General features: G+C 38.4%; 1 protein-coding gene and 1 long non-coding RNA gene across 2 annotated transcripts in view; one reads left to right on the forward strand and one right to left on the reverse strand.

Annotated features, from left to right (window-relative positions):
- Positions 1–27,071, reverse strand: LOC108526210 (uncharacterized). The gene is made up of 3 exons (XR_001884462.1): positions 26,979–27,071; positions 20,201–20,495; positions 1–113 (listed from the first exon to the last, which is right to left on the reverse strand). It is a non-coding gene; the product is annotated as an uncharacterized LOC108526210 (long non-coding RNA).
- Positions 27,022–27,887, forward strand: part of PEX2 (peroxisomal biogenesis factor 2) — a 20,539-nt gene continuing 19,673 nt past the window's right edge. The window contains exon 1 of the mRNA XM_017866863.1: positions 27,022–27,333. The gene's annotated coding sequence lies outside the window, so the exon portion shown is untranslated. The remainder of the gene's footprint in view (positions 27,334–27,887) is intronic.

The raw sequence follows: 27,887 nt of genomic DNA on the forward strand, positions 1-27,887 counted from the left end.
CAAAGAGTCATGATTAACTACTTCAGATACAAACCACAAGCTGGTTTCTAATTCCAGTTAGTTGTGCAACCGTAGGCAAATCACATCTTCTCCCTGGATTTGAGCCTCCTTACCTGTAAAATGATTGAAATTGGATTGATCCCCAGGTTGTCATCTTTCCTAATGTTTCATGATTTTGCAATTTAACATATAATTAATTTAATTAAAATAACCACTTCACACTGTGTCTTAGTTTTGCTTAAATATCATTTCTTCTCTGTTTTTCTGATTATAGCCCTGTATTATTCCTACATAATGGAATCTACAAAGAAGAAACAGCGCACACAAGGAAAGCATAACCAGTGGTTTTTTGCAGGTTTTAATATTGACTAGGCACCATTTTTAGTGGAATATGAACTGCAGATTAGTTACCTCCCAAAATAGTTATTTAATTCTCTTTGGAAACATTCTAAGCATGTTTCTTTAAGTGTATTACTAAACAGTTTATCTTAGAACTTATTATCTAAACTGAAAGCCCTAATAAAGTCTCTGCCAATTAGATTTGATTCAGAAAAGTTTATTAAACACTTATCCTGATGAAAAATAATTTACATATCACCCAAACTAGGTCTCTTTGGGTCTCATGCTTTGCGCTTTGCTTTGCACATTAAACACTCAATAAATGTTTGTTAAATTAAATTAAATTAAAGGAGTTGCTTTTACTGCAGCTTACATGCCCTTCTATGATTAATGAATCATCACTAAGTGAGAAATTAATGAGTGTGCTTTGCTTATCAGGAAAAAAAATGTATTCTGTTTCAGAGAGGGACAAAATTTTACAGCAGGGGAAGAAGATAGGCAACTCCAGAAATTAACAAGAAAGAAGCTTGCAATTATAGCTACTGACATGTGGATAAACTCAAAATAGTTACCAAAATCACTACCTGTGAGATGACATACCCACTAGCTTCAAATTAATCAAGACTTCACAAATCCTTTCTCCATATAATTAGAAAGGAAAAAATAAATAAATAAATGGAAGAATCTCTCCAGAACAGTTCCAAAGCAGAGAAAACTTCAAAGTTCAGATTTTTCACCACTGCCATGTTTCCAGTCCCTCGGCACATACTGTCCTTCCTTGTTCTTATAATGAAAGAACCATAGCACACAGCAAAGGTCAGACAGTAAAGTTAGGCCGACAAGAATAAAAAGAGGAGGCTACTAGGGATGGATCTCAAAGTAGGCAGAGTAATTCTGAATCCACATGTGGCATGTTAGGTAATTACAGCAAACAAAGAAATGTAAGCAGTCAGGGAATCCAGCCTGGAGCAGCAGCTCCTGAAGATGGAACCCAACTACCAGTAGAAAGCAGCTACAAGCAACAAGAAGTCTGTACATGCAAACAGAAGAAATTGCAAAAGCATTCAGGAGTTTGGTATTAGGTAAAGCTGGATAAGATTCAAGGACAAGGATAAGTTATGGAGAAATTAAGTAGGAGCCAGGGAAAGGTCACATTTTTAGTCAAAGGCTTAACAGCACCAGTTATTTATTACAAGTGGTGCACAAGCAATGGGCAAGGCCATTCAGGTGGATGGCCTGATGCTGAGTCAGCAAGTTATTGTGCCAAAGCTTTTTAATATTTTTCAACAATGAACAGAATTGGTCTTGGGCTTGGATCACTGGGAAAATGATTATGACAATGTGTGCCAAGTATCTATCACAGAGGAAACACTTCACTAGTGCCATTTTCTTTCTTCTTTTCTTTCCAACTATATTATTTAGGAAACTGAGGGGAAGAAAAATCACACAAGTAATATCTTCTACAACATATAACTAGTCCCACCAACATCTGATCATGTAGAGTTTTAGCATAACATTTCCATTAGTTGTTTTGCTATTACTGACAGCACCACGCCCTAATAAGTTACTAATATTAGCTATATGCTATGAACAGACACTAAATACAGAATTAGTGGCCTTGGGAAATAATGAGTAAGGCTAATGATAAGAAGAAATAAGCAGAAAAACATGGTTTTCAGAATCCTGGCAAAGTACCTATAGGACCCACTCAGAACACTTAAGTATCTACGAAAGAGTTCACTCTTACTTCTCATGTACTCCATGGACGCTGCTGAATGTGATCTTGAGTATTCATTCATAATAACTTGCATATTTAGAGAATAAAAGAGCTGGATATAAAATTATACCAATGTCTCCATTATCACTTTTCTATTCCAAAATTACCCTTTCACTGATATCCTCCAACTCTCCTTCTTTTTTGGGTCTGATAAAGTACAGGGCTCAACAATTTACTGTTCAAGACTGTCCCACTTGTTACCAATGACCAAAAAATATGAGTGGTTGCATTTTGGGGTCAAGGTATGTATGGGGGTATAATACAGTTTTCAGATTTGACATTGACTCCCATTAACCTTATAATATAATGGCAATTAAAGATAATCCTGAAAAAAATTGAGAGCATAATGATTCACTGAAAATTATTTCTTCTACTATTGTCAATTGATGATAGTAGTTTCTCCTTTGGTTACAAAGTTACATTCACCCACAGCCACCTTCACATAGTCACAAACTTTTTAGTATTTCAAAGAGTAACCTTCACTTAGTCACAAACTTTTGAGTATTTGAAAGTGTAAAAATCCATGTGAACTACTTTTCTTCAATTATACTAAGATTTATTTATTCTTTATAGTAAGATACTACCATCATAATATTTTAAGGGTTATAATCTTCATTCTTTCCTGATTAAGGCATGATTCCATCATGAGGATTTGATTTGGTTAAAATTATGATGAAAAATGTCAATTTTATGACTAAATTCTACAAATGATGCAGAAATATAAATCCATAACTTTTTAAAATACAGTCTTGATATGGGATAAAAGAAAACTTGTTAAATTTTACATCAAAATAACTACTAAAAAGAAACTATGAACAGGTTTAATATAGGACGTTGTAACAATCAGTGTTCACTCCTGCCAACAGGTTGTTTTCTTCATTTATGATTTTAGGTTTTACAATGTAATTGCCAGGCCAGCAATAGCTAATCAGGGCATAAAATAAAGTTAAAATGTTTTACCAGCCTTATAAACATTTGTGCTGCCATATTTCTCACTAGTTGAAAGCAACAAGACAGCCTGTTAGGTAGCTGAATATAGAGTATATTGGAATTGCACCATATGCTGTTTCAAAGAAACATCTGACTTAGCTAAGAACATGCTTTTGATTTATTAGTTGACTTCTGCGCAGACATATGTGATTTCTTGATTCTTTTATTCGTGTCACACTTTTGATGCAATCAACCCTCATATTCTCTTCTCCTTTTCTTCAATTCCTGGGAGAAAATACAATCACTGGGGGAAATGTAGTAGGGTAACAGCCTTTTTTCTAATGCAATTTTCCTTTTTTTATCTTGCTGTTTTAAAATATATATTTTGAAAGAGAAAATAAATGAAGTGGTTTAGTGGTGATCTTCCTCTCTACACATTTTCAAATTTGAGCTGCCTTGATTTGTTAGTTTTGATATTGGAAAGTGATAGAAAATGACAAAATTCCTCTTACTTTTATACTAATTTATTCCTTAGAAACTGTTTTAGTTTGTCAGATAACCCAACAAGTAGAATTCCAAAATAAAAATGTTTAAAAGACCAGATGAGCAATTGGCATATACTTCAGATGCAAGTGGCAGACCGATACCGAAGAGAAAAGGAAATACATTTCGTTCTGAATTTATACTTATTAAAGACATACTGCACGCTGAGGAATATTAAAGCATTTTACCTGGATTATCACAGTTAATGCCCTCAGTGGTCCATAGGTAAATGCTGGCCTTAGTACCATTACACCGTTAAAGTAACTGAGTCTCAGGATTTAGGTTGCTGTCCAAGGTCACACAGCTAGTAAGTTACAGAGCCATGATTGCAGACACAGGCCATTTGGCTTCACAGCTTTCAATCATAAATTGTTCTCCTTCTTATCAACTTTAAAACATGGCAGATCACCTACACTCTCTTAGCTTCCATTTCCAAATATCTAAAAAATGAATAATATTATGTGCCTCCTCAGACATTTAGGAAGAATATGTTGATTTTTTTTAAATTGTGTAAAGAGCTGAGGGCAATAAGGTATTGACTTTTATGGATATGGGAAACCTGAAAGACTCTTTCATTTCAGAGCTAACATTTTCTTAGTAATTTGCCCAGATACTCTTACAGCGAAGAACTTGACTGAATCACACAATTATTTTAGAATCAGGGATAGAACCCAAGACTCCCACCAACTCTATTCTTTTTCTAACTGCCTTGAAACAAAACCTGATAATTTCAGCCCCTTAAATCCTAGTTCCAGCTGGCATGTGATTTGATAGGAAGAAAAACACTCTGAATTAGAAGGGTAAGCAAACTGCCTCCAAAATTAAAACTACTTAGTGTTAACCTTGATGCTAAGTGGTGAGGTAAAATACAATCATGGTTTCAGGGGTTTTACAAGCAGATCAGACCAATGAATGAGATGAAGACAACGTATTAAAATAGATATAATAACCATCTCTCCTACTTTCTAAGGAAACCTCCTTTGGAGCTCTCGCTACTGGGATGGTTCAGTTTTGACTGAGATGATTGGCAGAGATGCAGAACTGAAGAAACAGGGAGAGGGGGAGAAATTTATTTACCTAATGAAGAACAATTTACCTAATGAAGAACAGATTCCATCTCCTCTTAAACCCATTGCAATTAGGCACCAACCTTATCACTCCACCCAAACGACTCTACCCCAAGTCACTAGTGACCTGTGTGGCTAAAGCAAATGGTCAATTTTCAGTCTTCATCTCATGATAAATGAGATGTCCTCAACTACATGGAGGACAATTGCTCTTTTCTCCACTTGGCATCTGGGACACCCCACTTTCTTGGTTTTTCCCCTCCTTTGTTGGTTGATCCTTCTCAGTTTCACTTGGTTCCTCTTTTTCTCCTTGATAATTACATGTTAAAGTGTCTAGAGCTATGGTCCTTGTTCTTCTTTTCTACTGGTTTAGTAGAAGTGAAAAAACAAATGAGTGAGTTTCAAGCAAAGTAAACTAAAGAAAATGGGGAAAGTGTGGAAATGATAAAGATCTCTGGTTTGCTTGTGGAAATTTTGAAAAAGCACAAGAGGGAAAATGAAGATTTGGAATCCAGGAAGTGTGTGAAGGTTCAATTAACAGCATTGTCTGAAACATGGTGTTTCTAACATAGAAAACATGGTCAAGTAGCAACACTTCAAGTGGGAAAATGAAGCCTAAAAGAAGCATGAGGATTCTAGAAAACAAAAACTGAGCAACAGGCAAACTGGATGAGGGTCAGTGTGGTATTATGTGAGTAAATATTCTACAGCAGAATGAAGTAAATTTTTTCCATTGGTCAAAATAGCTCAATGAAAGATATCTGAAGTGGCTCTTCCACAGAAAATTGGACTTTTAAGTTACCAACAATTAAGTCTAAAGAGAGGGATATCTTTCAAAAAGAATCATGGGTGTACAATTGGAAAATTGTGCTAACCAGAGTTAGATACAAAACTGTTTTGAGAGAATTGTACTATCACTTACCTGAAGAAAAAGAGATTGTGGTCATTTGTTACTTAATATGTCCTTTGGGCTCCTAACATTCAGAAGCAGAAAGCAGGCGCTAAGAAAGCTACTCAGGGTTGGGTGCGGTGGCTCACGCCTGTAATCCCAGCACTTTGGGAGACCAACGCAGGCAGATCACCTGAGGTCAGGAGTTCAAGACCAGCCTGGCCAACATGGTGAAACCCCGTCTCTACCTAAAATACAAAAAATTAGCTGGGCGTGGTGGTACGCACCTGTAATCCCAGCTACTCAGGAGGCTGAGGCAGGAGAATCACCTGAACCTGGGAGGCGGAGGTTGTAGTGAGCCGAGATCGTGCCATTGCACTCCAGACTGGGGGATAAGAGAGAGACTTCATCTCAAAAAAAAAAAAAGAAAAGAAAAAAGTAAACTACTCAGTACTCACTCTCCGATGCCCTCTTCAGGTGTGGTCATGGAGCCTGACACAGAAGAAAACCAGAGCTAAGGGTCACAGAAAACAGAAGAGAAGGGAGCTAATTTCAAGGAATAGAAATGGAGCCTAATCAAAGCACATTTCTGCATTCCTAGGTTAGGAAACTATGTGAGACAAGGTCTTGCAAGAAGCAGATTCCAAGACAGAAACAAACATGAAATGATTTTATTAGGGAAAATTCCTACGTGAAAGGAAATAGGAAGGGAGTCTGATAAGGCTCTGAGAGTCTGTCAGACAATGATACAAGTCTGTGTCTGATTGAAGAAGAGAAAAGAAGGTTAGGTGGAAGCAATCTAGACTGCCATTCACTAGCAAACCCACTGGGGAGTTGTCCTTGGGCCAAAGTGGGAGTCCACACTGTTGGTCCCATAAATAGCCTGTCTCTCCCTCTGTGGCTGCTTCATTCTTGTGCTCACCATGTCAGTTCTAGGGTGGCCAGCATTGACTCATATCACCTGGTCAAGTTATTTTTTTTTGAAGCAGAGTCTAGCTCTGTCACCCAGGCTGGAGTGCAGTGACACAATCTCGGCTCACTGCAACCACCGCCTTCCAGGTTCAAGTGATTCTCCCATCTCAGCCTCCCAAGTAGCTGGGACTACAGGAGCTTGCCACCACTTCCGGCTAATTTTTGTATTTTTAGTAGAGACGGGGTTTCACCATGTTGGCCAGGCTGGTCTCAAACTCCTGACATCAGGCGATCCGCCTGCCTGGGCGTCCCAAAGTGCTGGGATTACAGGTGTGAGCCACCGCACCCAGCCCTGGTCAAGTGATTTTATGTACTTGGTTTCCTAGTGCCTCTTCTGCGATCAGTGTCTTCTGGTGGACATTAAGGATAAAGAACAATTTGCACTTTGTTCACACTGCCATACATTTATCCACACGCCTCTCCTCCAGGTCTCCTTATCTTCAGCCTTTCAGTCATTTTCCTTCCAGACCCCTGAAGACCACCTGGCTGCTGGCCAGTCTACTGACTGGGAATCTATGAATATTCTCACCTCAGGCTATTTCTCCTTCCACACAAAGTAGATTACCAAGTATACTAGTTTGTTTTCATTTGTTTGCTTGTTTGTTTGTTTTTCCATTGGGAAGATTTGCTGCCTCTACTGTCTGTAGAGAGACAGTAATAAAGTTATATTCTATTTCTGGCTGACACTCATTACCTACCCAATCCACTGATAATTCAAACTTGAACTTTTTCTTCCTCCTTGTCATCTGACCCATACAAATGAAAACTGTTTCTGATTTCCTTTTATCATTGGAATGAAAAATAACACATTTGCCAAATCACTGGCTACATCCATGTACCTGAGGCCTTGTTGATCTGTTTTAGCAACAGTGCCAAATCTGGAGCAGCAGCTGCAATCATGGCTACTACTTGTTTAGCCTGCATTAGTCTACAGCCGTTTTCCTGGATCAATCTGGTTGCTGCAAGGGCCAGAATGGCATTAAATTGATATGTGACAGAGACCATTACTCCTGTATCATCTAGCTCTTTAATAGTGCCACTTATCTCCACCATCTTCACTGGGATAAAATATTGTTTTGATTTACTATCTTGGCTGGGGGTTAGGGAGAGGGAATTTCAAAGTTTTCTCTTTAGTTTCCCCTATTATAATAGGTTTTTCTCCACAAAGCCAATGTGAGAATTCAATTGCCTGGTATATCAATTCTGATTATACACTTGGGGACTGGAAAAATGATCACTGAGTGGGTCATTGGGACAAGTGGACTCACTGTGACATGAATTTTAGTCTTCATTTACTACCTGTCCTCCATAACTCCACCTCAACAGGAGGCCATGATGACACTTTGGGTCACTGGCTTCAATATCAACTCAGACCTTGAGTCCAATAGTCCTCAAATATTCTGCTATTCCCCTCTACCCAGTGTACTATTTCCCAAGTCCATGTAATTACTTTTGGGGAAAGATGAGGTGATTGTCATGGTATACAAATGTCAGAGAGTTCAAGAGGGCTTCCTCTTAAGGTCCCAGTCACCTCTTCAGCCAGTGGGTTCCAGACTTGAAAACTGACTGATGGGCTGGGACACAGTGGCTTATGCCTGTAATCCCAGCACTTTGGGAGGCCGAGGGGGGCAGATCACCTGAGGTCAGGAGTTTCAGACCAGCTGATCGACATCGTAAAATGCCATTTCTACTGAAAATATAAAAATTAGCCAGGCGTGGTGGTGCCCGCCTGTAATCCCAGCTACTTGGGAGGCTGAGGCAGGAGAATAGCTTTAACCCGAGAGGCGGAGGTTGCAGCAAGCCAAGATCGCACCATTGCACTCCAGCATAGGTGACAGAGTGAGATGGTCCTAGGACCATCACTCCTGCTATTCCTTCTTCTTGGAACCCCATTCTGGAATCTTCTACCTCAACTTCTAACTCATCAAACTGAGGCATCTACTGTTCATTCTTCAGATCACAGTTCAGATGTCTCTTTCTTAGGTAATCTTTCCTCATCAGTCAGGCAAACTCAGTTTTCCCTGTTACTTTTTCCTTATTTCACTTACCTCAATTGTAATTAAATATTTGCTTAATCATTATTATTTTTTCCTAATGTCTATCTTTTTTACTATACCACATAAGGGCAGGGGCTGGATCTTCCCTGTCTCCTCAGGGCCCCACCTTGAGTCTGTCATATGTGGTTGTTTAGTCTGTATATGCTTAGTGAATGGATAATAGTGGCTCAGTACAAAGTGATTCTCACACAGCAAGAGATAAAAAAGGAAACACTTCAGAATATCCCCCTGGTTGGTTCTGATATGCCCTCCACACTTAGGAGCATCATCCTCTCCTGTATGCCAAAGAATGGTGTAAGGCCCATGCTGATGGGCATTGTGTGTCAGGGGAGGTATCCAAGTTGGTTTTCCTACCAACGCATATGGCTAGTCTGTCTTTGCTGGAAAGAGCATTGTGATAGTCTACTGTTTAAAGGCCCTCTCTCCCATTCCTCCTGCCATGCCTCTCTCCTTGACTTTCGCCTTAGCTTTGTTAATTTGCCTTGGCCAAAAGACCTCTAGAAGAGAGACCACAAGCAGGGAATTGACATGTGGTTAGTAGCTGGGCACACTGTCTTATATCTCTTTCTTCACCATGAGAAGAGCTCCCTGTTGGCTGGGCCTCCATTGAACACATGTGGACAGACCTGAGCCCAAACTTCAGTGAAGACCCACGTCCAGCTGGACTAAGGCTTGGAGCAGAGCTGTGCAGCAGAGCCCAACCCAAATCAGCTGAATGTTACTGACCTGTAGACATTTGAGCTAAATAAATATCTATTACACACTGGCAACGTTTTGTGGTTGTTTGTGATGCAGCAAATGCTAACTGACACAGACCTTAAAGCTTGGATAGATTTCTGCAACTGGTCTGAATGTGGTGCCTTTTTCCCACGAGACTTATGAACAAAAGGTTTATCTGTTTCCAATGATGTACATCTACAATGATGGAACAGAAACAGGATCGTCACAATAAACTTTCCATTTGGAAGACCCAGAGCAGTCAACAATTATTAACAATTGTAAAGTCCTACTAGATAAACAGTGTGAGGGTCTGTGAAGGCCATGAGAATATGTGTGCAGGTTTTAATACAGGGAGCACACTTGACCTAGAGGGGCTCCAGTGATACACCCTTCATTGCCTTGGAGTAGAGGTCATGCCTGTCATGTCCTGCTCTTCACCAAAGACTGTGTGAGGGAGAGTTGGAATCCTAAAACAGAATTGTTCCTGGGATACCCAGTACCCCTTTTTAGACCAATCTTAGCAGCTTTGCTGAGCCTACCTTCCTCTGAAAAGCAGCTTAGGCACCTTTCCTCAACACACTCTCTCTCCTGCTCTCCCTCATTCACAGTCTACTGGCTTTCCCATCCTTGTCTAACTCTCTCTCTATTTCTTTGCCTGCAGGTGTTTGCTCTACTAAAATCCTTACATGCTTAATTTTGCCTAAGCATTTGCGTTTTGGAGGATCTAAACTAAAAGAAGTGGGAGTAAGTTTGGTTTAAGAAAATAGGAGCAAGATGAAGATTTGGCACTGGCCTACCAACCACTCAGTGGAAAAGTGGACACTGCTCTGATAGGCAGGTAGGAGACGAATAGCCCCTGGCACAAGGTGAAGTTCAGTGGCTAATCATTTTGCTGATAATGACCTGTAAAAATGTCCTGGTGAAAGGGAATGCTGAGGAAGTTGCCATGATGCTGGCATATGAGATACATAGGATGAATCATGCCTGCCAACACAGTGAAATTGGCTGGTTACTGCCTTGTTGAAATTAGGTGCTTCAGAAGGATCGTGTAAGATTGCCTGACATTAATATGTGATTAATGGCTAAGTGTGAGAACCACAGAGCTTGGATGGCAGTAGCATATTAAAAGAGAGGACTACTCGGCTAGGTACATGGCTCACGCCTGTAATCCCAGCACTTTGGGAGGCTGAGGTGGGTGGATCACCTGAGGTCAGGAGGTTGAGACCAGCCTGACCCACATGGAAAACCCTATCTCTACTAAAAATACAAAATTACAGGCCGGGCGCGGTGGCTCAAGCCTGTAATCCCAGCACATTGGGAGGCCGAGACGGGCGGATCACAAGGTCAGGAGATCGAGACCATCCTGGCTAACCCGGTGAAACCCCGTCTCTACTAAAAAATATTTAAAAAACTAGCCGGTGAGGTGGCGGGCGCTTGTAGTCCCAGCTACTCGGGAGGCTGAGGCAGGAGAATGGGTAACCCGGGAGGCGGAGCTTGCAGTGAGCTGAGATCCGGTCATTGCACTCCAGCCCTGAGGTCGACAGAGCGAGACTCCGTCTCAAAAAAAAAAAAAAAAAAAAAAAAGAAAGAAAAAATACAAAATCCTAGGCGTGGTGGCACAGCCTGTAATCCCAGCTACTCGGCAAGTCTGAGCAGGAGAATCACTTGAACCCAGGAGGCAGAGTTGCAGTGAGCCGATATCATGCCATTGCACTCCAGCCTAAGCAACAAAGAGCGAAACTCCATCACAAAAAAAAATTAAAATAAAATAAAAAAGAGAGAGAGAGAGACAGACAATCAAATGGCTAGGACAACTAATTGTGAGAGTTGCAGAGTTCCAAAGATGACTGAAAACTCAGTCAAATCAGGTTTGCTATGTGAAGGTCAGAGTCCTAGGAAGGAAGACTACAGATTTTGATAACTGTGACAGTGCTATCTGGATTTTCCTGAGGATGTTGACTCTGCAACCCTCTCTGGATTCTCTTGGTGTGTAGAAGTTGCCACCTTTCCCTTCTGTAGGAAGATCTACCATTTCAACTATGCTAGAAGATACTTCAGAACCTCTCCACACAGGTAACCCATGCCCTGTTCAGAAGCAGTCCTCACCACTTCTACTGGCTGCCAGATATAACTAGGGACTGGATATTTAAGAGTTCTTGGTCAAAGGGCAAGTATTCTTTGGAAGTCAATCTCACCTTGGCTTGATCACCTGTGATCACACCTAACCCTCCTAGGCCAATTCTTTCTATCTTTAGTACCATGTTTAGGGTTGACTGGAAAAAATGGTGTGAGGCCAATCCAGCTTTCAATTCATCTAATGGCCCCGAGCAGGGCCCACTTCAGAGGTGTAGGACCTGTGTAGTCATACAGTGCCTTGCACTCAAAAAGGATCTGCTATTGCCATGTTGAAATTGCCAACAAATTCATATTTAAACATATTCATAAGTGAAGTCCAGTGTTTCAGGGGAATATACATGGGAACAGAGGAGATACAAAGCAAAATGCAAGTATCTTGCCCTGTTCTATTCCTTAGTTCCCAATTCACACAGTGTTCATGATGTCCAGGAGCACAGGATTCTGGTGGACCCATGCTAAGTGGAAGTTCACAGAGAATCAAACCAAGTATTCAAGGTCGGTGTCTTATGTCCACTACTGAGGAAGCAAAGGCACTGATAGCCCCAAAAGGCCATGATTTTAATTCAAACCAGAGCTTGCTTCAAACACAGAAAGAAAACAATAGTGTTCTAAGAAACATGAACAACCAAGGAAACTTATCATACTTTCTTATGCATATTAGTTTCCTGTATTAATGACGTACTTACATTGAAAATGATGACAAAGGAGGAAAGAAAAAAACAGGACAACCCATATTTCATTTTCTTTCTGTCTTTCATCACTCATCAGTAAGCTGAAGGTAGAGAATGTTGGTAGAATGTATGCATGTCAAGAAGTAAAATAAAAACAGTTGAGTTAGTTTACACAGTTTCCACTGTTTGGGTAAGGAAAAAAAAGATATTCATGTGTAAACTACAAATAAAATAAAATAAAATAAAACCATGGTGGAATTTTGGTGATTCCACATACAAATTAAATACTCCCATATTTGCATTTAAAAATAGGTATTGTACAATACACAGATGAATGGTAAAATGTATGCTAATCATTTTAAATTTTAATTTTCCTTTCTTAAGATGACACTAAATGGCAGACAAAAACTGTCATGACAGGAGAAAGATTATAAAATAAAGGAAAAGTTTTATATTTTAGTATATTTAATTATGTATTTTTTTTCCTACTTTTTGAATAAGCAGTTTCTTTATGGACTTAGTCCTGCAAATAATGTAGCCAGTTCTGACTATAAGCTAGTTATTTGACTTCTTTCCATTTCATGCATTCAGTATTGAGTGATTAACTGAAAAACAGATTTTGGCTGCAGGTGCTCAAGTTTAGAATGTGGCTCCATGTCTAAATGAAGGGAGCTGAAGCACAGATTGTTATAATGAGAGGAAGAATAGTATAGTAATTAAAGCACTAATACCAGGAGCAGGGTGCCTGACATTACATTCTGGCCCTATAAACTTTTTGATCTGGGGTAATTTATTTAATTTCTCTGTCTCAGTTTGTTCATCTGTAAAATGGAAATGTGATGATAACAATGCCTACTACATGGGGCTGTTGCAAATGTAAAGTGAATGAAGATTAATAAATGTAAAACACTTAGAATAGTGTGTGGCAGATGTTTGGTACTATTAACCATTACTATTATTTTATAAAATAGAGGGAAATAGCCTACCTTTAATCAGAAATCTGAGTCACCTATAGTACATTATTATAAATTAGCATTATTTTAAAAATTATATATGACAATACTTAAGAAATATTTAGCTTTGAGGCAGCTGGCGTGTGAGGGGTTTGCTCGCTCTAGGGAGATTCTTAAAGCAGTCACTATGTCAACAGACATAGATGCTTCCCTTTCTTCATATGATAAAGATCAGGGATCCAAACTTATTAGAAAAGCTAAAGACATATCATTCATCCCCATTGGACTGGCAGGTTTTGCTGCAATTGTTGCATATAGATTATACAAATCAAAGAGCAGAGGAAATACTAAAATGTCCCTTCATCTGATCCACATGCGTGTGGCAGCCCAAGGCTTCGTTGTAGGAGAAACGACTCTTGGGCTATTCCACGTATTAGGAATTCTGGGCAATCCTAAGCCTTAGAAGAAGTGAAGCTGTCTTGGTCTTGTTGGAGGAGCTTGCTTTAGTTAGACATCTCATTACTGAAGTTACATATTAATGTTAAAAATAAACTATTTGAGTAGGTTCAGATGGTAACACGGCATTTTGAATATTGGCTTCCTTTCTTGCAGACTTAATTTGCCTGGTGATCGAACTATTCGTGACTAGTTTACTAACTAGGTCATTCAGGGGAGTCAAGTTAACACAAAAGAAACATGTCACCTAAATGCACTTGATAGTGTTAAAATGTCCACCTTCTTAAACTATTGAGGTGAAATTAGTTCTAAAGAAGACAGCAGGCCAACCCTGAAGTACTCCCAGTTTGCTGCAGAATCTCACGTTTTGGATTTTATATAAGAGTCCTATTTGCCCCAGTTAATTTAACTTTTTATGTATCTGTCTTGTGGACTGGCTGGCTCTTTTAGAGCTCTGTCTAGAAAGCACATGGAATAGAATCTGTAAAGCCTCCCACAGCTGAAAGTGTGTGTGTTTATGTGTTTAAACCAAATCTAGAAAGCTTACAGTAGAGCTGCATACTAGTAGTATTTATTAAAGAATCGTAATTATAAACAATGAGAATAATTTATGGATTCTAGTTTAGTCCTTTTGTAATTGTAGAATTATATTTTTGCTGCTGTTATATTAGAATAATTTTTAAATATCATCTTGAAATAGAAATTTGTATTTTAAGCACTCATGGAAAGGTAAATAAACGCTTTCTAAATGTGTGCGTTGCTGGCTGTGTACGGTGACTTATGCCTGTAATCCCAGCACTTTGGGATGCCGAGGTGAGTGGATTTCTTGAGTGTAGGAGGTCGAGACCAGTCTGGGCAACATAATTAAACCCTGTCTCTACTAAGAACACAAAAATTAGCCAGGGATGGTGGCGCACACTGGTAGTCCCAGCTACTTGGGTGGCTGAGGCAGGAGAATTGCTTGAGCCTGGGAAGCAGAGGATGCAATGAGCCGAGATCATACCACTGCACACCACTGCACTGGGCAACAAAGTGAGACCCTGTCTGTAAATAAATAAATAAATAAATAAATGTGTGTTTTGCTTATTTTCTCTATAAGAATTGTAAACATTAAACTAAACAAATTACCTATAATATAATTAATCAATGTTTTATGAGCAAGCTGGTTTGGTCAGACAGTGTATACACACTTTTATATACTACAGAATGCTTTACCTTGTGAAATTCTCTTGTCTAACCTGAATTTACATTCTATAGTGATAACATGGTATATGTATTGTTATTAAATAAAATGACCATGTCTAAAACAAAAATTACCTTCACTAAACGATACTTAAGCACATATGTAGTTTGAGGTTCTGATAGGTGAGCAGAAATCATTATTTTCCCAAAATGAACATTTTCGAGCTGTCTTAAGCTTATGACTAAACATGCTCAGACATTGCTTCAGGTAATCTGCCCATAGACAGTCAGACTACATTAGTATTGCTTTGTGTTGGAGCTACAGTTACTTGTGAAAGAAAAAAAAAATCATCACATTTTATTTTCCAAATTATATATTTAATTGGTGAGTTACTAAGCACTTAGAAAAAAAGTAAACCATAACAAAGCTAGCTGAAACAAACTTGCCTTCATCCATCCTAGAAACTTACAAATGTTTGGATGTTCAGGCACAGATCATACATTATATTGATGTATCACAACTTGGAAGATTCAATACCATGGAGAATAGAGCCTGAACTTAGAACTGGAAAGTAACGTTTGCAATTATAAAGACCTACGTTCTCATTTCTCTAAATAGCTATGAAATTCTTCCATGTTCCAAATCCCCCTGGAAGTGTGTGAGTGTTAAACGGAAATAAGTGCCCAGCCTTAATAATTAAAAATACCACTGCAACATTTATCTTTAAAGAGAGCTCTGCAGGCTGGAAAAAGAAAGATTTCAATCTGCTTCTAAGTAAAATAATCTTTAATTTTAAAAAGTACTCCCAAAATTATTTCATTAAAAATCCAAAGGATACATTCTTTCTTTTAGAATAATTCCATTCTTCTGCAAAATGTCCTGGGCATTTTGATTCTTTCATTCTTCTTCATATTTTTATTTCTTAGTGACTTTTCTCTTCTCCTAACATACAAACTAAGGGCAAGCACGTTCCCATAAATGTTTATATCCTCCCAAAGTGACTAATACAGTGTCATACATTCAGTACAATCAATGAAATCTTATTTCATTGATTGCCATTGGATTAATAAACCTTAGTAAGATTTTCTAACAAGCATAATTTTTAAATAATAGGATTTAAAAGGAATAAGTAAAGAAATCATAGATTTTATATGTCTTTATGTAATAATGGCTAAAAGTCACCTTAAATTTACTAAATATCTGTAAACTGATTATAAAATAAAACACTTCAAGATGGTGTAGCAAAGACTAGCCTAGTTATATTCTCAGGGCAACCCATCCCTCAGAATTTTGGAAACCAAGTGAATTAAGCTTCCACCTCTACTACTCTGGATAATGTCAAAGCCTAGCTAAGCAGCACTACCTGTTGACATTCGCCTTGGTACCTGGGTGTAATCCAAAGTATCTACAGACATTTGGCAACTTACTTTTAGAATCACATAAATTTAGGCCGGGGCGGTGGCTCACGCCTGTAATCCCAGCACTTTGGGAGGCCAAGATGGGCGGATCACGAGGTCTGGAGATTGAGACCATCCTGGCTAACACTGTGAAACCCCGTCACTACTAAAAATACAAAAAATTAGCCGGGCGTGGTGGCGGGCGCCTGTAGTCCCAGCTACTCGTGAGGCTGAGGCAGGAGAATTGTGTGAACCCTGGGGGCGGAGCTTGCAGTGAGTGGAGATCGTACTACTGCACTCCAGCCTGGGTGACAGAGCGAGACTCCGTCTCAAAAAAAAAAAAAAAAAAAAAAAAAAAAAGAATCACATAAATTTAGAATTGTAAAAGTTCACTAAATTTATCTAGCCCATATTCTTCATTTTCACATGAGGTACTGAAGTCCTCAGATGTTCTATCATTTGCTCAAAGGCACTCAACTCAATGAGTATGTGGATGTAAGCTATCAGGTCTCCTTAACTTCAAGCCCAGTTCTTGTAACTCTACAGAATCTTCTTTATCCAACTGTCAGAGAATTTCTATGGCCCAGAAGTACTTGGGAACAATGTTTAATCATTATATCCTTCTAAAACGAGGAGGAAAAAATCATTAATTCAGAAACTCAAGAAAAACCAGGGCTTCTGGATACTTTCTGTTTGGAAATCATGTGAAATGCTAGTGTTATGTATATAATCCTTTATTCTACTCATGTTTTTTGAGGGATATAAGAATATTGACCTCAGACTCGTCCTGAAACTGAAGTAATGAGTGAAGAACTCTTGTTCAAAATACTCTATCCAGAGTTCCAAAGGTTTCTTTTCAAAGAAATGCCCTGTTTCTAAGAGTCACTGCAGTCTTCCGGGGTGGGAGCGTAGGGGCTGGGGATGAAGCTAGGTATTGGATGCTGAGGCTGTTAAGGTTAATGATGTCAGGTCAAATAATTGCCATATATTTTTTCCTCATTACCTCACTGGCTTCCTCTGTTATGGCAGTAAGATATATAGTACAAACACTTAAATACATACAGAAAAGGGAGATATTTTAAAATGAAAGGACTTCAAGATCATTCCTCTAGGGATGGTACAGAATCTGTCTGCCTATGAGGTAGAGGGAGTAGCCTCTCCTAAATTTTGAGATCAAAATTAGCAAGAATAGGAGCCAAACTTGGGCTAGGCTAGGAATTTAGGACTTAGCTTCTCTTATGGATGTAATTATGTTATTTCTGTAAAGCTGCAGACATAGGAAAGATGACTTCAAATAAAACAAATAGACAGCACAAAAGCCCACATGTTTAACTGCACAATCAGGTTGAAACTGCCGCCATAAAAAATTGGTCTGTAGAATCCTAATGCATTAAAACAAAACAAAAAATTTAGAGGACATGTCAAACAGATGAGAGATTAAGAAACTGAGGGCCTTGACAGTTAAGAGACCTTCCAAAGGTCACACAACTGTCAGAGACAAATCAGTCAGGCCACTGCATATATTTTATATTATCAACTGCCTGCTTTGTACTGTTTTGAAGCAGAAGTCCAACCCCAAAATTTAGGAGTCGAAATGTAAACTGCTTTAATCTATGAAGAGGAGAATTTTGAGATATGTCAAGGTCAAAGAGAGACTATAGGAAAAGATATTACATATTTTCCTTTTGTCATTATTCAATGAGCTGTCCACTCCTCCATGGCCACTGCTTTTGGCTAGGTATAAGCTGTGGAAAGATTTCTCCTGGATTCATCTATTCCCTGGAAAGAAAACTCAATCTGGCTTAAGAGAAAAAATTCCTCTCCATGTAATGATAAATTGTCTAAATTGAAAGCTCACACCATAATCAAAGTTGAACAGTACAGACATCCTACAAAATTAAATTTTCATCTAGTGAATCTGAATGTTTTGAGGAAAAAATACTTGTGTTTTTAAGGCCTACTCCCAGGTAACTAAAACACCATCATAATGATATTTTTTCTTCATTTCTATAAGCTCTGCTTTTAGTGGAATGCTTAATGTTCTTTGAATGTAACCACCAATAATACTATTTTTATAAGAAAAAAATGCCTGCAAATGTTGATATATAATGATTCATGCAGTTTTGCTGAAACTAAATATAAAATTAACACATTTTTTAACGTGTCAAGAAGTTTAACCGCACAAAATGTACAGTGTACATTCATAGTTTTCTTTTGTACTGTACTGAAACTAAATTTCGTATTTTCATACAATCTATACAATCTGATTCTCTGTGTGTTTCAACTTTACCCAAATATTATCTCTATAATAGTGCCACTAAACTGTTTAAGATGTAGTTGATTTAAACTACTAGTCACAAACCTCAAGAATCAGTTTTTTAAATAAACAATACATTCATTTTCTTTTTTTACATAACTATCTCCAGGCCCCAAACCAGCTTTCTAAATTTATCTCCCACTTTTCCTCTTCCTGATGCAGCTCTAGTAGCTGTGAGCTGGTGTCTTCCATCTCATGCTTCTCCAGCTATCTTACTCAGCTGATTATGCTCTTTCCTCTAACAGCCAGAATCTTAAATTCTACCCAGCCTTCTAGACCCAGGTCGGATACATTCCTAGTGCCACAGCATTTCGTAATAACTTGGTCAGGGATAATCTCATCTGCCTGACAAATTACAACCTTTCATATCTTCCTGCTGCACCATCACCTTTTGCTTCATAGCATGGATCTTTAGGGAACAATTTATTATAGTGTTAAGAGTGAGAACTCAAGAGCCATACAACCGGAGTTCAAATCTTGCCAATCTATTGGCTCACTGTGGATCTTGGGAATATACTTTAACCTCTCTTAAATCCAATTTCATCATTTATCAAATGAGATAATTATAGTACCTACTTTATAAAGTTGTAATAATCTAAGATTGTAACATATAAAATGCATTGAAAGGTGTCTAATACCTAGTAAGTGCTCAATAAACATAAGCAACTACCAATACTTTAATTTTATTACTATTATCATTATTTGCAGTGGAGAGAGCTTCTACTAATAATTAAGTGACCCAGGAAGTTGCCTAATCTTTTCAAGTTTTTGTTTTCTTATCTATACTAAAGCAAAGCTTCTGCACAGCAACGGAAACAATCAATAAAGAGATAACCTGCAGAATGGGAGAAAATATTTGCAAACTATTCATCCAACAAGGGATTAATAACCAGAACATATAAGAAACTCAAACAACTCAATAGCAAAAAAACAAATAATCTGATTTACAAATGGACAAATGATCTAAATAGATGCTTCACAAAAGAATACATATAAATGGCCAACAGGTATATGAAAAAAACATGCCCGACATCACTAATCTTTAAGGAAATGCAAATCAAAGCCACAATTATATCACTTCACTCCAGTTAAAATGACTATTTTCAAAAGGACAAAAAATAATAAATACTGGCAAGGATGTGAACACTCACACACCACTGGGGGGGGAATGTAAATTAGCACAGCCACTGTAAAAAGCAGTATGAAAGTTCCTCAAAAAACTAAAAATATATCCACCATATGATCCTGCATTCCCACTGCTAGGTATATATCCAAAAGAAAGAAAATTAGTGCATCAAAGAGATTATATACATTCCCATGTTTATTGCAGCACTACTCACAATAGCCAAGGTAAGGAAGGAACCTAAGTGTTTATCAGTGGATAAATGTATAAAAGAAAACATGCCATATATATATAAAATGAATATATATGATATATATATGGCATTTATACATACATACATACACATATATGGCATATATTATTAATATATTAATAAATATATTACATATATTTATATATATAAATAACTTTTTGTATATTTCAAAATACCTACCAGATTTGGAATGTTCCCAATACCACTAAATAACATTTGAGGTTATGGATATTCAAATTACCCCCATTTGATCATTACACATTATATGCATGTATCAAAATACCACATGTACCCCATAAATATGTACAATTATATAACAGCAAAATCTTCAAACATTTTTGAAGTCAATACCAAAAAACTGTATTTACTTTATTATTCATTATCTATTGCTGCCTAAGAAATTATCCCCAAACTTACTTCTTTGAAAAACATTTATTGTCTTCTAAGTCCTATGGGTAAGGCATACAAGGTCCTCTGGTTCAGAATTTCTCACAAGGCTGTAATCAAGATGTCCACAGAGCTGCAAGCATTTCAAGGATCAACTAGGGAAGGATCTGCGTCTCAATTCATGCTTTTGTTGTAGGCAGAATTTAGTTTTGCACGAGCCGTTTGTCTTGGGGCTTCAGTTACTTGCTGGCTGTTGGCCACAGGAGATGCTCAGTTTCTTGACATGTGGGTCTCTTTCAAAGGCAGTTTACCACAATGCAGCTTGCTTCACCAAAGCAAACAAATAAGAGGGCAAAAGAGAGACAGTGTAAGCAAGAGAAAAGTCATAGTTTTCTGGAACCCAATCTCAGAAATAATTAAGTGTAATTATTTACACTTAATGTAATATCACTACTGTCCTACTCTGTTCATTGGTAGAGTCACTGGGTCAAGTCTACATTCAAAGGAGGGAGATTATACAAAGGGGTGAGTGCTATGTGATGGAGATCACTGGGTCATCTTAGAAGGTCTCCTACCACACCTCATAAAGTTATTGTAGAAATTAAATGGTCTTAATGTATCTGTAGTTCATTGTAGACTACCTAGGACACAGCAGATATACAACAAATATGAATGTATTCTTCCCTCTCTAGTAGAATAAAACTCCTAGGAGACAAACACATAATCAGTGAGCCCTGCAGTACCTAAGCCAACTTTGCTCTCAACAACCAGTAGAGGCATAAATAATACTGACACTACTGTTCACAATCTCGCCAACATTATCTTTATTTTCAGAAGGTACAACCTATTACCTTTCTACAGTGACTCATTTACAGTACAAGAGCATAGTAGGCAGAATAATCTCCCCCAAAGAGGTCCATAGTCCAATCCACAGAACTTGTGAATAAATTACTTTACATAGGAAAAGGAACTTTACACATGTAATCAAGTTAAGGTTACTGAAATGGGAAGACTGACATGGTTTATCCAGGTGGGTTCAATTTTATCACAAGAATCCTTTAAAAGCAGAGAACCATTCCTGGCTGTGGTCAGAGAAACACTTGTGATTATGCCAGAATAATTAGAGAGATGCAACATTGCAGGCTTTGAAGGTAGAAGAAGGGGGCCAAGAGCCAATGAATGTGGACAGCCTCCAAAACGAGAAAAGGCAAGAAAACAGATTCTAGCCTGCACTCTCCAGTAAAGAGTGCTACCTTGCTGTCAACTTGATCTTAGGTCGGTGAGATTATTGTTGGACTTCTGATCTATAGAACAAGAATATAATACATTTACATTGTTTAAAGCAACTAAGTTTGTGGCAATTTGGTATAATGGCAACAGAAAAATAATAGAAAGAGAAAATATCTAAGTGTGTCCTGAGAGAGATCACACACAGGTACTCTCTAAATGTTGAAGGAATATATATGATCATTCTATAATGTACAATATTAAAAATCATTGAGTAAAAAAACTTGTAGTTCAAAACACCATTACAAAGCATGCGACTATTTTTTCTAAATCATTGTATTTCAAGACTATTAACTATCATCAAAAGCAATGAGAATAAAACTATTATGTTTTATTTAACAAACACTTGTAGAATATTTACTATGTGGTAGATACTATTATAGAGTCTAAAGTCATAGATACGTTATAAATATTATTCATTTAGTTCTATTAACTTACAAGACAGTCACTATTATCATTCTTCTTCTACAGACAAAGAACAAATACAATTTTGATGAGCTTTCCCAGGCAAACTTCCCCAAGCTTGTAAGTGGCAGAGCTAGAATTCAAACTCAGGCACTCCGGCTCCACAGTACTTGAATTGTGCTTCTTCTAAAATCATAAGTGAATTGTGTATAATAATCATAATGAAATCATATATATTCCCAATACATTGTTTCATATATTTATTTAGACTTAAGCAGACTAAAAAATTGTATATATTCTGGATTCTTCCCAAATCAATCGTTGACCAATTACTAAGTACCTCCTATGCCACAGGCATAGAGGAAAAAGAGAAATGAATAAAACAATGAGTCTCCCCTTAGAGAGTTCACAGATTAGTGACAAGAGACAGATGACACAATAATACAATAATTTATGTTTTCATGAAATAATATAAATTCATTAAACCAAAACCATCTCTTATGGCCCTATTCTCCATGAGTTCCTCATTTAGAAGGGAAGGTAAGTATTGACATAAACAGCCGTGTGATACTTTTTAAGTTATGGTAGAAGCATGTAGCTGTTACCAAGAGGCACAGAAAAAAGAAAAATATTTGTAGGAACTGGCAGAGGGGACACTGAATGGTTTGAAGGAGGAGACACAGAGTTTTGCAGTTTAGAGATCATTTCAGCAAGCAAGGATAGTAAGCCTGAAGGGTAGTGAGGCTGGAAGCCACCAATTTGTTAAGAGATGGCTTAAAGTGCAAGGATAATGAGGGTTTGAATTAAAGCAATTGCAGGAAAGATTATTAAAAGAGAGAGTGAATTTGGAGTGGTATTAGCAGGCATTATGGACGGGAACCCAGGATATGACATTGTCCATACTCCCCAGAATCCCCTCCACACACATAAGTCTCCCTCAAAGAATAATAATAGCAAATGCAGCAGTGAGAAGTTACAATTGATGACTATGTAAATACCCAGCAGAGGAACGGCAAGAGAGAGTCTCTGGAATGTGTGAAAAGTCCTGGTGCCCTTCTAGAGAGTTTGAACATTAGCCTGCAGATACTAGGATCTGGACAAAGTAGTTAGAATGCATGATCAGATAACAGTGAAGGTACCATGGTTAGAAAGATAGATGCTAGCCTAGAGTGAGGAGAAATCAGCATCTGAGAAAGGAGATAGTACTGTAGTGTATTCAAGTTAAAATTTTAATTTCAGTTTTTATTTTCAAGAGAGACTGATTTCTAAAGGCAACATTTCTTTTTATAACAAATACTGTTTTTAAAAGTTGAATTGTCATAAATAATTACAGCTAGCTATTGCTTGCACTGTATAATGATGTTTCAGTCAAGGATGGCCCACATATACAACAGTGGTCCCTAAGACTATAATAGTGTATTTTTACTGCAATTTTTCTATGTTTAGACATGGTTAGATACACAAATACTTGCCATTGTGTTACAACTGCCTATAGTACTCAGTAGAGTAACATGCTGCGCGGGTTTGTAGCCTAGGAGCAAAAGGTTATCCCATATAGCCTAGGTATGTAGTAGGCTACATCATCTAGGTTTGTATAAGTACACTCTATGATGTTCACACAACAAAATAGCCTAATGACACATTTCTCAAAATGTATCCCTACTGTTATGAACGACTGTATGTAGAGGCAGTGCTCTAACTACCTTACATATAGTATTTGTTTAATTCTCAAATATTATCATTGATTCAGTTTATTGTTAAGTCTCAGAGAGGTCAAGTAACTTGCCCAGGGTCATTCAGTAATGGGTAGGTGGAATTTGAATCCACAATGTGATGTTAGTACCGGAATTCATAGCCACTGTATCATCAACACGTGTTTGGTTAAATCCAGATATGGAGAAATTATTTGTATTATGTTGAGCTTCAGAGCATGCATAGACTCTGGAACCAGACTACCTAGGTTCAGATCTCCATTTCACCATTTAATGGCTGTGAGAAATTCGACTAGTTACTTCAGCTTTCAGTACCTGTTTCCTCATCTGTAAGTGGGAACAATAACAGTGTTTGCCTCCTAGAGTAGTTCTGAGGATTAAATGAGTAAATTTAGTAAAAGGGCTCAGAAAAGTACCTTGAGCATATTACATAACCAATAAAATTTACCTATTATCAATATTATTATTCTAATATAAAGTATTGAGAATAGTGGTATGAAACACTGGATATACTGCATGGCCCCAATTGAGATCTGAGATAGGCAGAATAATGGCTCCTAAATATATCCAGTCCCCAAACCCTGTAAGCTGTGAATATGTTACATTATTACCACAAAAGGGACTTTGCAGATGTAATCAAAGTTATGAACCTTGAGAGGGGGAGATTCTGTCTAATCAATGGATTCTTAAAAGGCTGTAATTGGAGAGATACAGCAATGGAAGAAGAGGAAAGGAAGATTTAGAAGGATGAAAGGGTCTCAATCCACTGTTGCTGGCTTTGGAGACGAAGAGGGCCATAACTAAGGAATGTGAGTGGCCTCTAGAAGCTGGAAACAGCTCTCAGCTGACAGCCAGCAAAGAAACAGGGAGAACAGCTACAACAGCAAGGGACTGAATTTGTCCAACAACATGAATAAGCAAAAAAAAAAAAAAAATCAGATTCTTCCCTTAACTCTCTAGAAAGGAACACAGTCCTGTGGACACCTTGATTTTAGGCCATTGAGAACCACGTTGGACTTCTGACCTACCGAACTGTAAGGTAACAAACTGGTGGTGGTTCGAGCTTCTAACTTTGTTACAGAAATACTATTAATAGTAAACTAATAAAAGATTCACACTTAACTTTTTCCTAAAAGACTCAAACATATTGATTTAGGAGCTACATAATATTCTACAATAAATTTAACTTCTTAAAGTCAGCATTTTAAAACTATATTAGAGACATAAATCAATGTCTTATTTACATTTTTATTGTTAAATTCTTAGAATCTAAAAGTTGCTAAAAGGCTAAAGAGGATATAAAATGCTATTACAAAATATTTTCATCTTTTCTATGTAAAGGTAAAAAAATTCAATTTTAATTTTTTAACTTCTCATAGTTAATGAACAAATTAACTTTGTTTTTTTTCCTAATATTTTTTAAGTCCACAGCCAAGTTCTAATAAAGGCTCTTAACATGTCACTAGGAATATATAAATTCTAGGTTTAAAATAACTCATGTTTTGCATTTACAGAGGTAAGCATTTACTAAGAAGCAAAATATTCTGTCTTGGTTATTATTTACACATTCACTGCCTCTGAATTTATATGAATTAGCTCTGAGAGAGTAAGAGCTGTGTCTGTTTTCTGTCTTCACATTTTTATCAACACTGCCTAGCAAAACTCCTGGGCCTCAGAAAGCTTTTGTTAAATAAATGAATGAAAAATAAATATATCTTTAAAAAACTGGAAACAAAGCTTCCCTGGAACCTCAGCTCACTAGCTCATGGGAAAACTAACAAGGTATACTGTATCTACAGGTTAAACATTAAAATCCAAAACTTATTTTAAACATTTTCAACAGAATGTTAAGTGTTATATGTTTCCCCGCATTCTGAATGAGATTATGTTTCAAGTTTCTTGGTATCTTTATTATTTTCATTCACTACTGTGTGATGTGCACATGACATACACAAGGCTCTATGAACCAGAATTTGCATTCTGAAAATGTCCTCTATGTCAAGTCTTTGTGAGTACTTTACCCTGTCCCTCTCAAAAATTAAGTGAAGCACAGCATATGTGTAGGCTACCTGAGAGGTGCAGCGTGGTTGGTTTTCTTCACAATTGCTAAACGAAAGGCCTACTCTTCTTCAGCGAGATTTTTACTCTCTAGAACAGCAGTATCCATAGAAATATGATGGAAACCACGTAATTTAAAATTTTCCAAAACATGCTCATTTTGACATGTAATCAATATAAAATTAATGAAATATTTTATATTCTTTTTATTTTCAGACCATGCTTTAGAAATCTGGTGCATGTTCTACACTTAGAGAAGACCTCAGTTCAGACTAGTCACTTTTCAGGTGGTCAGTGACTACTATACTGGACAGCTGCAGCTCTAGAAAATCCACTCCCAAACCCCTAAGTGAACTACATACCCTATCAACTTATAGCTTCTACTCTGTCTCAATTTGTACCACTGTTTCACAATTTGGATAGCATTAGAGTTCATTAATAACTTTTATTTTAGCAAATCTGTTCCATGGGTAGTTTCTGAAATAAAAATACAAGCAAAAAAAAAAAATAAATAAATAAACAACCTAATAATTGTGGTTCTACAGTATATGCTCTTCCTCGATTGTCTAACAGAGCTTTCGTATAAGTGAGTGCTCCTTGTAGGCACGGAGAGTCGAGACTGGAGGCAAGAACTAAGACGTTCTTAAACCCTGCTACTTGCTGGAATCCTAAAGCGCCTACCATCCTTCAAACCTTAGAACTAACTCTCCAGAGAGACACAGCCATTCATACCACAGATCCAGATGGCAGATGGCGATCCTCAACTCCGGCTACATGTCAATGCCTGGTGAGTACTCTTCCCTCAGAGCCCATTCCCAGAAGCTCTGCCTCGACTCCCCAAGGGGTAGGCGACCTGGCTGTCCGAATTCCTAAGCGTTACCGGGGAGATCTGAGGGCCTCCGAGGGCGGGAAACCTGAGGCCAGACGCGCGCTGCCCCGAAGGCGAGAACGCATCCGGTCCGCTCTACGGGGTCTCCCGGGAGGGCTTTGCAGGGCGGATGACTGACGGGCCAGCTACCTGGCTTCCTGAGCCTGCAGATCAACAAGCTATCCTCCCTGTGCACACAGGCCCCGAGGGCGGGCAGGTCTCCAAGCGCCGCGCAACTGCCCTAGGCCCGACGCAGCCACCTGCCAGAGGGTTCCCTCCCCACCAGGCCATCCCTCAGCCAGTCCTCCTCCGACAGCGAACAAGGAACCCCAGAGGCACGGAGGCGTCTCGCCGACATCCGGTGACCCTTGCCAGAGGCCCTTCGTGACGTCCGCAAGCAGAGAAAGCCCTGCCCTCACAAAGCCCCTGCTTCCCCTAGGCCCCTTGACACTTGTAGCCTCCCTGACCCGGGGCTGACCGGTTCGTGACTCTCCTGCCAATCAGAGACAGAGTTCATCCGGCCAACCGACCAATCACCGCGCGCGAGTGTCCGCCTCGGCTTTTCGTCCCTTCGGCCCTTCGGTTCTTCGGCTTGTCGGCGTTCGCGGCTGTTTGGCCATCCCGGGCCTTCCGCAGCGCCGCTAAAGCGCAGCTCTCGTTGGTGTAACTTTTTCTTTTCCTTTTTTTTCGCCACTTCCGGCTCCTGCGTCGCTCCGGAAGCCTGCGAGTTCCGGAAGCCTTGGTAATCCAGATTCTGCTAGGAAAAGACAAGCTTTCCAGAGAATGTTTCAGAGAAAGTTACGTGGAGCGTGGGAGTTTCGCAGACTCCTAAGGTCAGTGTCTGCCCCCAGAGAGCCGGAGTGCAAACCCGAGGTCTTGTTTTCAGCTGGGAGGTCGTGGAGTTTCACGGCCTTGTAATTGTCGCCGTTTGCTTTTTTTTCCCTGTGTATTGGCTTCCTGTCTTCCTGGAAGAGGCAAATCAAAGCTTCTGAATTTCGGGAAAGGCAGTGAAGCAAACCTAAATTCCAAAAGATGTTTTTAGGATCGCGCCATTAAAAATAAACACACAGCTGCAGTTGAGCCCCTCTGCATTCCACATAGTGACTTAACAGACGAACTTTGAAATCTTTCTCTCACTTGGCGGTTGTGAGGATATTTACCTCTTATAAACGGCTTTGTAAAGAATTGAGGATCCAAGCTTTACTTAATATCTGAAAGTTCATGTAAAGTGTTATATGTGGTACAAAAAATTTGAGTATGCTTAGTTTTCTAACATTGTTGAAAGCGCACGTAAAAGCTGTTTTCTTATAGGGGAAGAGTTAATGAAACGTTTCTGATAAAATTGCTTGCGGTAAATTAGTTATATTTCACATTGTCTTTTGATAAG

The sequence above is a fragment of the Rhinopithecus bieti genome, unplaced genomic scaffold (assembly GCF_001698545.2).
Source record: "Rhinopithecus bieti isolate Rb0 unplaced genomic scaffold, ASM169854v2 scaffold_2735, whole genome shotgun sequence".
Taxonomy (NCBI): Eukaryota; Metazoa; Chordata; class Mammalia; order Primates; family Cercopithecidae; genus Rhinopithecus; species Rhinopithecus bieti.